Source organism: Megalobrama amblycephala, linkage group LG18 (genome assembly GCF_018812025.1).
Source record: "Megalobrama amblycephala isolate DHTTF-2021 linkage group LG18, ASM1881202v1, whole genome shotgun sequence".
Lineage (NCBI taxonomy): Eukaryota > Metazoa > Chordata > Actinopteri > Cypriniformes > Xenocyprididae > Megalobrama > Megalobrama amblycephala.
This window is the reverse complement of record NC_063061.1, coordinates 10,992,544-11,008,040: the sequence shown is the minus strand read 5'-3', so window position 1 is coordinate 11,008,040 and position 15,497 is coordinate 10,992,544. Positions and strand designations below refer to the sequence as shown.

The 15,497-nt window shown below is 35.8% G+C and overlaps 1 protein-coding gene across 7 annotated transcripts in view; it reads left to right on the top strand.

The window, feature by feature from the left end:
• Positions 1 to 15,497, top strand: part of dbn1 (drebrin 1) — a 95,158-nt gene that overhangs the window by 43,868 nt on the left and 35,793 nt on the right. The window lies entirely within an intron of this gene.

Sequence of the window (15,497 nt, the reverse complement as noted above, 5' to 3'; positions counted from 1 at the left end):
TTAAATGAAGGCACAAAGGTTTATATTTAACTTCATTAGCAGTTTGATGTCTTCTCTTATGTTAAGAAAGCTGATCAACGCCTGTGGGGTTAGCACCCCATATAATTAAAACATGAAAAAACAAAACAAAAAAAAAAAACTTTTTTTGTATTGATTTTTCTCGCTAAAAAAATTAACCTTCCTGATAGTTATTAATTTGAGCTCAATTTGATATTGCAGCCAAACATAAAATATAATATTGTATGTTTATACTAATATAATATATTAGCAAAGAATACTCAAAGCCATGCATTAAATTTTTTTGCTGTCACTTTCTATTGCATGGAAATTAGTCAACTGTCCACTTCCACACACAATGGGTTTAAAACACAGCTGTTTTTTGTGTGTTGAATTGGGTAGTCTTATCTGGCAAATGCACTGCATACTAGTGTGTGTGTGTGTGTGTGTGTGTGTGTGTGTGTGTGTGTGTGTGTGTGTGTGTGTGTGTGTGTGTGTGTGTGTGTGTATACCGCTGTGAAACATCCTAATGCAGTCGACAAAGACTGGAGCATGAACACACCCCTCTAGCAGTGAGATGCCCGTGGACCAGCAATCGCCATGGTAACGGCAGGGATGCTGCTGGCTGTCCTAATGATGCTCTGTTGGGAGTGGAGAGGGCAAGCTTTAACTTGTTCTGAAGTGAAGGTAGAGGAGAACATGAATGTGAGCTGGGAATATGTGTTGCTTTGTGTCTGCATGTACGTGTACACAAAATCAGCTGAAATCACACATGGACTAAGATTATTGCTGCTTAAGTGTGTATGGTTTGTGTGCACATTCATCTAAATTTGTCATGAACTGCGTTTGTGTGCCGCCCCTCTCTGAAAAGCTCTGCAGGCTGCTGGGACAGTTTGGCTCAGGGTAGCAGATGTCTGCATTGGTTCACCTCAATTTCAAATCCTGCTATTGATTTTTCTTTTTTTCACCGTCTCATCACCCCCTCCCCCATCTCCCCTTCCCCTTCTTTTTCCTTTCTTTGTGGTGAAGGGAGGGGGCTTCCTGTCATGAATAAGTCAGCAGCTTTTCAATTCTAGCAATGAACGCTTTTGCTGCGGAGGTTGAGCTTAAATTATTGATTTTGGGATTTTAAGATAGTCTTGAGGAAAACTGTCTGGGAACAGAGGGAGTGATGGCAGACGGTAAAATCCACTCCAGAGTCCAGACTCGCTCATGTTGTCAAACGTTCAAACATATGCTTATTAGGGATGCAACAATTTTTGCTGATACCAATAGTCATTTAATGGGCAGTTGACATAAATCAAATATTAATATTTTAGGTTAAAATGTATAAAAGAAAATCTATATCTTGCATCCTGTTTTTTTTTTTTTCAAAATCTTTTTGCATTCACACTAGTTAATTTGTCTTTTTTATTTGATATACAGTTTAATTGCATTGTACAAACTATAGAATATATTTAGCAATAAATGAAAAAATACAGTACATATTATATAACACAAAATGCAATTTATATACAACAGTATAGATTTAGTGTGTCCAATATTATCTTAATCAGTCCAAAATATCAGTCTTCTAATATTAGCCGATACCAAATTGTGTAAATTGTGCATCATCCTGACTGTATACTGGTATAAACTGGTGAAGTAAAAATAGCATGTGTATCCTATTTACAGTGAAAACAAGCAAATCTGCCAAAAAAACATGGGCATGCGCCCAGTTGTACTATTGCTCAGCAACAGAATTTGCATTTTCTTATTTCGAGAGGTGTGAATAACAGGACCCTATGTGTGAGTATATGTGCAATCTTCACACATTATATTAAGACTTGCTGACGGCCTGGTTAGGAATCCCTTTGTCATGCTGTGTCCTGCTGACAGCTGTCAGTGTGGTGGCCACGTGTCGCCCTGACCCCTCTCAACTCATGACCCCACTGCAGCCCGCAGGCTTACACTGCCAGATGCGTCCATCTGCTTCTTTCTCTAAACCTTTCTTTCGTTCTCCCCCCTTCTTCCAGTCCACTTATTAAGAGTACATGCCATATTTAATTGTTTTAAAGAAATAGTTTATCCAAAAAATCAAAAAAAAAAATATATATATATATATATATATAATAATCTCTCCTTGTTGGAAATCTGCAGTAAATGGCTTTATTACTTGTGTAGGACACAAAAGGAGGTTCTACACAGAATCTTCTGCTTTTGTATACAGTGTAACTGGATTGGGGACCAGAATGAGATTTCAAGCACTGAAGGTGCGTAGGCACCTATTGTAATCATTAGTGTTGCTATTATTAGTCTTCTTCTTCTGCTCTTGAAGCCTATGGCAGCCCATAGAACTGTTTGCGGGAAAGTTATGAAATTTGGTGCACAGATAGAGGACAGTCTAAACATAAACCACAGCATTTTTTAAATCTTTTTTAAATTTTTAAACTCAATTGCTTTAGCGCCACCAACTGTCCAAAGTTGCTTATAATTTTTGAACCATAAGGGCTAGAAATTACGAAAAAAAATACTTGCAAAAAAATACATGCAAACGAATTTGACGAAGAGCATGCCAAAATTGATATGAGGCTATATCTTCGCAACACTTTAGCGTATTCTGATTAAACTTGGTTTGTGACCTTAGGGTACCTGCACAGTTTTGGCACAGTGCCACCTAGTGGCAAGGAGATATGAAAAATGGAAAATTTTGCTGATAACTTCTGAACGGTTTGGCCAAAAGTCACAAAACTGGTCTCTATAGATTCATTGCAGCATGCCGAGTCGAACCAATTTTGGCCATCGGCCATTTTGAATTTTGTCATAAAATACTATATTTTATGAATGCATTGGCGTATCATTATGAAACTCTGTGTCATCTGCACTATTCATTGAAGGTACTCAAAAAGTTTTGAGACAGTGCCACCTTATGCTCAAAAGTTATAATGAAAATTAAAAAAAAATGCTAATAACTTTTTATTAAATTAGCCTATTGTAATGAAATTGGTCTTAATAGATTCCATGGGTCATGCGGAGAGAACATAGATATCAATTTTGCCATAGTCAGCTCAACTTCCTGTCCGCCATTTTGATTTTCTTTAAAAATCTACTTTTTCTAAGTCCTCATATGCCGTAGCTCAGATTTTCACAAAAATTGAACTACTTACTTTTCTTTTGGAACGCACTTCTGCGTCATCTTAACGAGACAATCAAAGAGGAGTAAATTGTGCAAGCTGCGCCTTTTGTTTAACGTTAGTTTATTTATTTATTTTAGGTTTATCGCACGTGGGATATATTGTGTCTATGTATTTTAAACATTTGAATGGACTGATAAAGTGAGCTGTAAAGTATTTTTGTTGAAGTACAATGTCATTTTGACCATAATAATGTACCAAATCTAACTTGTAAATATTACAGTAGTATAGAAAAATACTATATATACATTTATAGGTAAAATCGAACTCCTAACCTCCTGTACCCATTCTGTGACGTCAAAGAACTTCCCTGTGCAAAGGATCATGGGGGCCCGAAGTGTCCATCAGTTGTACCCTTCGAAATCCTTCATTCTGAAGGGCCCTTTGAAGTGGCCAGTTTTGAGCACTCTGGTTTGGAACGACCCTTCAACGTGGCGGCCATGATTATTTTCACTCCGAAGTCCCCTTCAGAGGGCGATATATCCCGTTTGGAACGCACCATGAGACTGTATCTCTGCAATTCTTTGGCATATTGACCCTAAACTTTGCATGTGTCATTGTCACTTTTCTCTGAACACACCACAATTTAGTCACAGTGCCACCTATTGGTCAAAAGTGATAAACTATTAAATCATATTACTATTGATTGTATCCATGATTTTTCAGCTATTTCGCCTAAAATCATCTTAATATGTCTTTAATTGCTCATAGTTGCAGTTGCTCTGATGCTCCCAGCCATGCTGGCATGACTTATCATGCCTCGTTTGTGCGTGCCCCTTAATTGCTGCTTGCAGCTGTATTTATTATTATTATATGATACTGTTTATCATTAAAATGTAATTATATTTATTTATTTTAAGAAACAGGTTTTCTTTTTCTCAAAGCTTTCTTTTTCATCACAGTTTTCAATCGCTCTGTTCTCTGAGGCTAAACAGATTATTTGAATGAACATCTGGGCCAAATGTTGGAAACCAGCTCCGATCTGGCCACGGGACAGAGGTGATGATTTAGTGCTGGACTATAATCCAGCATCAGCCCTAATCAACCGTGAGCCGAGAACGAGAAGTACTGTTCTATTTCAGGCTATTTCTTTATCTTTAACACTTCCTCGCTCTTTGAAGTGCATGCCATTTTCCCCTTTAATGAGCCTTTCCTTTTTTCTCTCAATTTGTGTTCCAATTAAAATGTCTGTTCTTCAGTACATCAAACATAGTGCATATATAAATGCACAGGGCTGATGGTGTCCAATGTGGCCTATAAATGGGCATTCTTAGATTTTTGTGTATCACATAAAGGCTGTCAGGTCCTTCCATTTTTTTTTCATTATTTCTTTTGGATGTGTCACTCATCTTCTGCAGTTAAACAGCTGAAAGATATACATATTTGTGCATGCCAAGTTTGGATAAAAAAAAAAAAAATTCAATTCAGTACTTTTATTTTGAATTTGTGTTTTTAATCATTTTATTTTCACACAAATCTGTTCCTGCATCAGTATATATATTGGTGCAGAAACAGAATTTGTGTGAAAATACATTTAGATTCTATATTAGGCTGATGCTTAATTGTATTTTATACACTACTAGTACTGGATCTGTAAAAATCTTTTTCGTTAGGACATTAAGGGCTCCACAGCACTGTAATGCAATTTTGCAAGTGTTTTTAGTTTTACTGACTAAACTACTACTGTTCAGGATTGCTTTTCTTCTTTTCTTTTCTTTTCTTTTCTTTTCTTTTCTTTTCTTTTCTTTTCTTTTCTTTTCTTTTCTTTTCTTTATCTGAAGTGGCTGTATCGGCCTCTTTTAAATGATGATATTTTTATTTCCTTTGATAATTATATTTAGATGGATTCTGCTTCCCACCGTTGATTTGCAATCCACTGAATTTAATTGCATGAGCTCCTCTGTGGCTGGACGTTTTGCTGAGCTTTGCAAAAAGGCAATCGCTTTGCAAGAGAATAGCAGGGTGTTTTATACAAGATGACCTGTGCATTTTATTTTGCTGCGATTCAACAGTAAGTTTGTTTTGGTAAAAACTTATTTGCTTTTCATAGCTCTTTTGAGTACTACTAATAGACAGAAATATATAGACTGCCATTCAAAAGTTTGGGGTATGTAAGATTTTTTGGAAAGAAAGAAATGGTAATACATTACAATAAGGTCTCATTTATTAACATTAGTTAATGCATTAATTAACATGAACTATGTAAAATATATATATTTTTCAGCATCTATTAACCTTTGTTGATGTTAGTGAATAAAAATATGATTGTTTATTGTTTGTTCATGTTAGTCCACAGTGCATTAACTAATGTTAACAGATACAACTTTTGATTTTAATAATGTATTAAATGTAAATGTAGAAATTAACATTACTTAAGATGAATAAATGCTGTATAAGTATTGTTTATTGTTAGCCCATGTTACCTAATGTAATTAACTAATGTTAACAAATGAAGCCTTATTGTAAAGTGTTACCAAAGAAATTAATACTTTTATTAAGCAAGGACTCATTAAATTAATCAAAAGTGACAGTAAGGACATTTATAAATAATTTTTACAAAAGATTTCTATTTCAAATAAATCAAGAATCCTGAAAAAAAAAATGCATCACTGTTTCCACAAAAAATGTTAAACAGCACAACTGTTTTCAACATTAATAATAATAAGAAATGTTTCTTGAGCAGTAAATCAGCATATTAGAATGATTTCTGAAGGACGATGTGACACTGAAGACTGGAGTAATGATGCTGAAGCTTTGCATCACAGGAATAAAAATATATTCAAAAGGAAAATAGTTCTTTGAAATATTTTTTTTTTTTCAATTTTACTGTTGTTTAACTGTATTTTTTTTGATCAAATAAATACATCCTTGAGCTTAGGAGACTTCTTTCAAAAACATCACAAAACATTTTTTTTCTTATAAATGTCAAACATCGGTCAGTCACTAGTAGAGAGCTTGTATGTAGATTTGTTATTTTTTTGTCTTTTCATCTTCAAAATTCATCCTCTTTAAAGTGCCATCACTACAGCCATACACATTTAGACAGACATTTTCAAAAAACACAGTCTTTTGAGTGTGAAGTATTTTAATGGCGCTTCAAGTTAAAATAGTTTTAAAATGGTTTTTAAAAGAATAATTGTTTTAATTTTTAGTGCAAATATAATGTAAAATATAATGTAAAAATGCAAATATTGTACCTTCAGGGGAGGAACAGTAACTCAAATGGGCCACTTTTTACCTTATGTACCCCTAAAAATTGCACACTAGTACCTTAAGGGTTCATACTATTAGCTTAAGGTACTAAAAAGGTAGTGCCTTATTGACAAGCTAAAGGTACAATTTTTGCATAGGGTGTACATCTACAAACCTGATTCCAAAAAAGTTGGGACACTGTACAAATTGTGAATAAAAACAGAATGCAATGATGTGGAATTTTCAAATTTCAATATTTTATTCAGAATACAACATATCAAATGTTTAAACTGAGAAAATGTATAATTTTAAGGGAAAAATAAGTTGATTTTAAATTTCATGGCATCAACACATCTCAAAAAAGTTGGGACAAGGCCATGTTTACCACTGTGTGGCATCCCCTCTTCTTTTTATAACAGTCTGCAAATGTCTGGGGACTGAGGAGACAAGTTGCTCAAGTTTAGGAATAGGAATGTTGTCCCATTCTTGTCTAATACAGGCTTCTAGTTGCTCAACTGTCTTAGGTCTTCTTTGTCGCATCTTCCTCTTTATGATGCGCCAAATGTTTTCTATTGGTGAAAGATCTGGACTGCAGGCTGGCCATTTCAGTACCCAGATCCTCCTTCTACGCAGCCATGATGTTGTAATTGATGCAGTATGTGGTCTGGCATTGTCATGTTGGAAAATGCAAGGTCTTCCCTGAAAGAGAATGGGAGGGAGCATATGTTGTTCTAGAACTTGGATATACCTTTCAGCATTGATGGTGCCTTTCCAGATGTGTAAGCTGCCCATGCCACACGCACTCATGCAACCCCATACCATCAGAGATGCAGGCTTCTGAACTGAGCGCTGATAACAACTTGGGTTGTCCTTGTCCTCTTTAGTCCGGATGACATGGCGTCCCAGTTTTCCAAAAAGAACTTCAAATTTTGATTCGTCTGACCACAGAACGGTTTTCCACTTTGCCACAGTCGATTTTAAATGAGCCTTGGCCCAGAGAAAACGGCTGCGCTTCTGGATCACGTTTAGATATGGCTTCTTTTTTGACCTATAGAGTTTTAGCCGGCAACGGCGAATGGCACGGTGGATTGTGTTCACCAACAATGTTTTCTGGAAATATTCCTGAGCCCATGTTGTGATTTCCATTACAGTAGCATTCCTGTATGTGATGCAGTGCTGTCTAAGGGCCCGAAGATCACGGGCAACCCGGATTGTTTTTCTGGCCTCGACCCTTGCGCACAGAGATTGTTCCAGATTCTCTGAATCTTTGGATGATATTATGCACTGTAGATGATGTAACTTCAAACTCTGCAATTTTTCTCTGAGAAACTCCTTTCTGATATTGCTCCACTATTTTTCGCCGTAGCATTGGGGGAATTGGTGATCCTCTGTCCATCTTGACTTCTGAGAGACACTGCCACTCCGGGAGGCTCTTTTTATACCCAATCATGTTGCTAATTGACCTAATAAGTTGCAAATTGGTCCTCCAGCTGTTCCTTATATGTACATTTAACTTTTCTGGCCTCTTATTGCTACCTGTCCCAACTTTTTTGGAATGTGTAGCTCTCATGAAATCCAAAATGAGCCAATATTTGGCATGACATTTCAAAATGTCTCACTTTCAACATTTGATATGTTATCTATATTCTATTGTGAATAAAATATAAGTTTATGAGATTTGTAAATTATTGCATTCCTTTTTTATCTATATACTTTATTACAAAGTATGCTATATATATATATATATACTGGTTATTGGACATCAGGTTTGATAGATATTGACATAAGCCATTGAATAACCCATTTTTGTTGACCACTAATCTCTACAATCTATTCATATCAGTTTCAGAGCTTTCCCAGAGCACACCTGATAATATTTAATGAAATCTGTTATCACAGCCATTCCTCTCATTGATCAACATATTCATTCCCACATGAAACACATGAACTACAAAACCTGTGACCTTTTCTTTCCAATGTCAAAATAATTCTTCCAGTACTGCTTTAAGGGACATGTGCATTCACTTTAGAGAAAACTACCTGTGACTTGTTTCTCATAGAGGCAAGATGTGTTATACATGTGGTATCAGTTTATGAGGCTGTAGGAAACATTTCGGAAATGTTTGATTGCTTTGGCTTCCTGGAAAAAAAGAGCACAGTCATGGGTATGGGGCAGATTGGACACGGCGACCCTCTGAGAAACAATCGGATTAGTAGCCCTTGCTTAGGCGTGCGGCGGAGTAATTATAATGACATGGTGGAGAATGAACTCCGAAAGCCAGAATGGAACTATTTGTGGCAATGCCGAACTGACCAAATTCCATGCACATTCTTTTCTCGTCCTTTGGCATACCTTTTAATTTGGCCATTTCTGTATGTCTGCCATGTAATTAACAAAGAGGAAAGTCACTAGCCGATACATATGTTTTGCTTAAACCATTCGCATCTTTGTAGCGTCAGGGTCTGTGACATACAAGATTGTTCAAAATAAAGAAACAAAATCTCTTAAAAATGTTTAAAACTTTTAAACTCTTAAAAATGTGAAAACACAAGAATTGTGCCTTGAAAAACTTCTTGTGTTCATCATACGGTTTTGAAGAATTTTTATATTATCGAAAAAAGATTACATTAAAAGAATAGCATATTTAAAGGGTTAGTTCACTCAAAAATGAAAATTATCCATTGATTTACTCACCCTCAAAACATCCTAGGTGTATATGACTTTCTTCTTTCAGCCAAATATAATCGGAGTTTGCTATATTAAAAAATGTCCTTGCTCTTCCAAGCTTTTTAATGGGAGTGAATGGCCCAAAAAAGCACATCCATTCATCATAAAAGTAATCCATACAGTTCCAGGAGATTAATAAAGGCCTTCTGAAGGGAAGCGATGTGTTTTTGTAAAAAATATATCCATATTTATAACTTTATAAACTGTAATCACTAGCTTCCTGTATCGGCCGTCCGCACATTTTCAGTTGAGTTCCGGCAGAAGGATGACCTCTGACCCGACGTATGAAGTAGCTCCTCTCATATCGAAATCTGACATTTTTCTTTAAAACTTCTCATTTTAGACTTCTAATTCATGACTGCTGTTTTGTTTTGCTTTATCCTCTGCACTACTACTTTTGTCATTTCTCAACTGAGCTTACGCTATGCCTTCGTCATACGACCTACGTCATATGTCGGGTCAGAGGTCACCCTTCCGCCAGAACTCCATTCTCTCGTGAACTTGCGGACGGCCATTACCGGAAGCTAGTGATAAATGTTTTGGAGGTAAAAGGAATTTTTTAAATAAATATTATGAAGTTTTTGGGGAGTTACACCCCATGACATTTTGCAACCTGAACTAATCTTGCTTTGTCATAAAAAGATCAAATTATCTGTTATTTATGTGTTTGACCTTGACACACAGTCATGAAGAGGGTCTGCAGGGGTCCTCTCTATGATGGCGCAACGTGATCTCATGAGTATTCATATATTTTTGCTTAAAATGTGGTTACGTTTCCATAGACTTTGAAACATACAATACTGACATATTGACAGCACTAAAATGTAAATTAACATGTTATAATACGTATTATGTTTTATTTTTGTTTTAATATGTTGTAACATGGGTTATGTGGTTGGATGTGTTTGTGATGTGTCTGTTGTGTGTGTTATTTAAGCCCTTTTGTAATTGTCCCTTGTGGGATTAATAAAGTTGTAAACCAAAACTAAATAACCAGTTATTTACATGTGAACCACTTTACAGATATCATATAAATATCAATAAATTAATAAAACAGAACAAAAAATGAGCATCACGTCACTGTAGTAGGTTATGTAGTTATTAAGGCGAGAACGCCTCAACAGTTCATTCACGTTAAAGGAACGCTTTAATTAGCATGGCTATAGAGAGTTTGTTCGCATGTTTCCCACCCTGCGAGACAATAGAGGAGCCCCCCACTCTGAGGCTTGAGCAAATCACGCTCAGCTTCACTCTGGACTCGTTGACGCTCTGAGCCGCTTTTCTAGGTCATGAGAGTCTGTTATGAATAATAAAACGAGTCTGATTTAAATGGAATATTTATAGAAGCGCACAACAGCAAACGCTGCACCTCCTTCCTGTATTATTTTCTCTGATATAGTTTCTGCAGTATTTCTTATTTACTATTGTTTCATCCATCTTGTACTCTTTACCGTGACATATTCAGCTCTCTGTGTGTGTTTTTTACCATTATGCTAGCTGGGGTGATCGTGAGACAGACTGTGAATGAGCCAGGGACCTAATGACTCAGACTGGGGCCCCTGACGGGAAGGGTGATATTTGGTTGAGGGGAAATGGTTCGGTTAGAGGTGATGAAATAGGAACTCGGAGAGCAGGGGGATATTTGGTGAAGAAGAGGTTTTAGGATTCTGCCCTAGATGTTTAATTGTGGGACCACTCAGATGGAAAACAATTAGAGTGTAGTCAAGTAGGTCTATTTTTGTGCTGTAGGGTATATATTTTCCAGAGAACACGTGACTTATTTTCAGCTCCTCTATAATCAACATAGTAACTGCAGGATCCAAGAAATCACATGTGATAGATTGGAATCACTCAACTCTTTCTGTACAGGATACACATAATGCATGACCCTGCACTGATGGCCAGTGTTATTCTCCTTCAACATTATTGTGTCTTTTAGACCTGTGATAAACCAGAAACTAAAATAAACATTAAAGGATACAAATAATGACCGGCTGAAGTCTCAGCAGAACCATATTCACTCACTCTATGAGAGATTCTCATCTCATTAGTACACTTTTATTAGTGATGCTTTCTGCTTAGGGTCTCCTCCAAGCAATCCCCTAGCAATGATCTGGAAACCACCTACAGCCTTCAGAAAGTGTAAATATGGAGTTGCCTGCACTGTAATGCCAAACAGTGAAATTAATTGAATGAAATGAGTTTGTTTCACTCAAATAATAATGAAAGTTCATTGTACTTAAATAGAAAAAAAGTTGTGTGAACTCAAAATTGATGGTAGTGAGCTGAACTTAATATGATTGAGTTACAGCAGATTTCTAATTCCCAGCATGCTTTACGTCAGACTGTATATGGAAAAGAAATATTGAAATGTATTGTTATTTTGCACAAGATTAACGAAGGGAGACATAAGATGTTTTTACTGCTGTGTTATGTTGGGATTTACAGGGGGATCTGTTATGTTAGTTTTGTAGGGTTACCACTGTGGTGAAGAGTTGCAAGGATATAATGACAGTCTCTTTGATAGTTATAATAGCATGTGTTATTTGCTATCTAACATTTAACCAAGATCTGAATGTGATGTTTGTGTAAATAAACTGTACGTAATTAACATTATGATGAGTGGGGCGAGGCTGAGAACTGTGGGAGGGAAGGGATGCGGGTGACGTGATTGTTAATGAGAGAAACCTGTGCACCACACTGGCCTTGCTCCACTTCCACGGCTCTCGGCCCCACCCCACTTGTCACAAAAAATTTAAGTTCTACTAACTTTAAAAGATGATTTAGTATACTTTTATATTTTTTGAGGTAACAAGTTTCCTCAAATGTTTAGAGTATTCTGAACTTGAGTTTTACATGCTGAGTAGGGATGCACTACTATTAAAAGTGTATTTTCCTATTATGGCTGATATTAAAGATTTTCAACTTTCTTTAGTGTGTAATGTTGCTGCTTGAGCATGAAAAATGTCTGCAAATTTACAAAGAACAAAGTTACTCCAATCTAACATGGTAAGGGGCGTGACATTTCCGAAGCACGTTTGAAGCGGTTGACCAATGACAACACACTGGTTCATCCAACCAATCAGAGCACATTGCACTTTTCGGAAGGAGGGCTTTATAGAGACAAGAACTAAACCGTGTGTTACTGACAGACTGGGAAGAGAGGTGCTACAACAATGTAATATATATGAAAAACAATGTTTATATAAAGTTTTCTTTTTTTCTTTTTTGAAAAAAAAAAAATCAAGACTTTGTAAAAGGGCATAATATGTCCCCTTTAAAATTCTATACTATTTTGAATGAAAATTAAAAGAAATTCTGTCATCAGTTACTCACCTTCATGTAGTTCCAAACTCATATGGCTTGCGTTCACCTTCAAAAAAATGAAGGTATTGAGAGATTGTGTCTCTTGATAAGACTTTGTGGATTAAACTGCTCGATTGATATGGATTACTTTTACGATCTATTCATGAACTTTTTGAAGCTTCAAAGTTTTGATGGAATGGACTTTTAGTGGAGGAACAGAAATCTCTCAGGTTTCATTAAAAATATCTTCATTTATGTTTCAAAGATGAATGAACAATTTTATGGGAGTTATAATGATTACAGAATTTTCATTTTTTAATAAACTACCCCTTAAATGGTCTCTAGATTACAATAAAGATTATCTAATTGTGAAAATAAGGTTAGTGCATATGCACAATTTAATATCCAATATCAAACAACACCAGTTAATTAATAAAATCTGTAATATCGGACAATAACCAATATGATATCAATATATCATGCTTTGCTACACATTTATTGCATTAAATTACATATTGCATTATTTTCAAACAAATTTAATGTTATGAGCAACAGATGCTGATGCATAAGTTAAATTGTATTTGGCAAATGAATGATGGTAAGAAGCCCTTATGCTGTGAAGAACCGATACTGTCGTTATGCTGTTAGTTCATTTGGCATGATGAAGTGATCTCTGGTAGATGTCATTTACTAAAGCTGATTATGTTTAATTAATGATTTGGGGAATGAATATTAAATGGCCGTTGCACACAACATTCCTCTCATTATGGCACACAGTCAGATGAGGGGTAGTTAGACCCCACCTACACCTTGTATATATTTCAAACACATTCAAATCAACCTTGTTGACCTTCAACCACACTGACATGCTTTTCTGTTGAAATATTTGTTCATTTTGTTCTACCCCCATAAACATGTGACAACATAATTCTTATTTAAGAAGAGCTGTAGAGTAATTTTACCCTTGGCTGCAGCCAAACGATCTTTTTCTCTTCCAGCACTCCAGAACATTTGCATATGATTGTTTGGATTATAATATATGTCTCTTTGTAAGCCTGTCAGTATAAAGGCTGATAAAGGCTGAGGATAGTGTTGGGTGAGGGAAGTCCACACTGTTTAAATCAGCCTGTATGTGCTTTGGACACGATTTTAACTTTGCGAATTAAAAAACTGGCAGAAAAGTTCCACAGACTAGAGCAACCACCCAGCAACCATTCACAACACCCTAGCAACCAAATAGCAAATAGCACTAAAAAACACACAGAAAACCTTAGAAACCAAAACACCCTGTTTTTGCAATAACTTCTAAATCTAATTATTTATAAAATTATGTTTCTACTCCAATTCGTTGTTGAAATAATAAGTGGCTGTCATAAGTCTTGTTTTCATGACAGATTTATTTAAACATACATTAAATAATCACTAACAGGTTAAGTGAAATATAATGAATATATAGGCTAATATAGCACGTATATTTGGCAAAAGAGTTAATTTCTATAGCTAGTAGTGAAGAGAAAGGGAGAGTCGCATTCACTCGCGCTTTCACTTGAACTGAGAATGACAAAACGGCATTTATTGTTTGATTTTCGTGATGAAATTGACATAGTTTGAAAGATTAAACGTTGTTTCTTTTCGAAAGTAACAAAACAGAGCTTATTGTGGTTATTAGTGGTTGATGGTGGTTAAAAGTGGTTAATAGGCTGCAACTCTGTATTCTTCGTGTAACACGTGTACCGAACCGTAAAACATGTACCGAAAACCTGCGGGACGAAAACTTGTACCGTTACCCCCCTATTAAATATGTATTTGTAATTACACATTTGTACTGAAGTTGCAGTTTAGTAAAATGTATTAAGTGGCCTTTTATAATATTATATTGTTTGCAAGTACAATTTTATAAAAATAGACTTTTAAGGGTAACACTTTAGTTTAGGGTCCAGTTCTTGCTATTAACTAGTTGCTTATTAGCATGCATATTACTAGGATATTGGCTGTTTATTAGTACTTATAAAGCACATATTAATGCCTTATTCTGCATGACCATTTTCTACATTCCTTACTCCTACCCAATACCTAAACTTAACTACCTTACTAGCTATTAATAACTAGTAATTTGGAGTTTATTGAGGCACAAGACATAGTTAGCTAATTTAGAGAACTGGACTCATATTCAACATATTCACAGCATTGTACATCATTTCATCTAAACAGCAAGACACGCCATTTTCATCCATTTCCCATGCTTCATGCTGTAGCTTACGGCAGTAGAACTTCTGTTCCTCTCTTTGTTGTCTTTACTAGCGTAGCACCAAACTCCTACTCATTATTTTGCAGTGATGGGGAATGAGATTAGCTGTGTGCTACAGTATGTTAATGATTATCTCCATTATTTAAAGAATGAAACATCAAAGCCTTGGCATGGTAGAAATGCTGGGATATATTTTATCTGAGCATACGCAATTCATTAATATCTCTAGATATCTGTTGTATCAGAATCCTTCTAGCTTTTGCAGGTAATCGTGAGACAGGATGAAAAAGCAGTAGTTGCACTTTTATTAGAAGCATAACAAGTACTAGTGTTCCATATTTTATCCTCCTACACAGAGCTCTCAGATGACAGAGGATAATGCCATTTTCTCCTCCGAGCTAACGGCACCCTTGACCCAGAGTGCACTGCTTTGGCCCTCTGGATAGAATGCATTCCAGTCTGTCTGTAGTGTAGAGATGAGTTTTATAAAGAGGTTGTGCATAGGACTGACATGGAAATGAAAACCTTTTCATTTAGTTTGTTTTATTGTGTTTTATGTACTTGCTTTGAACAAACCTAGGCCTAAATATTGAACTCGGGGCATATAACTTGTCCCGCAGCAATTGTGCTACAGATATGAATGATGCCTCAAATCATGCGGCTTTGTTGAAGTCAGGTGTGCTTTTCTAAATGAACAGACTTATTTTCTCTGTAAGAATATTATGCACTTGTCATATTATGGCCCATAACTGATAAAACACAACTGAATTACTTTGTTTTGCCTAAATAAATTTTAAATAAAATATTAAAAACTGAAATAAGTCGTTTTAAATCTTACAAGTGAATTTAGGCA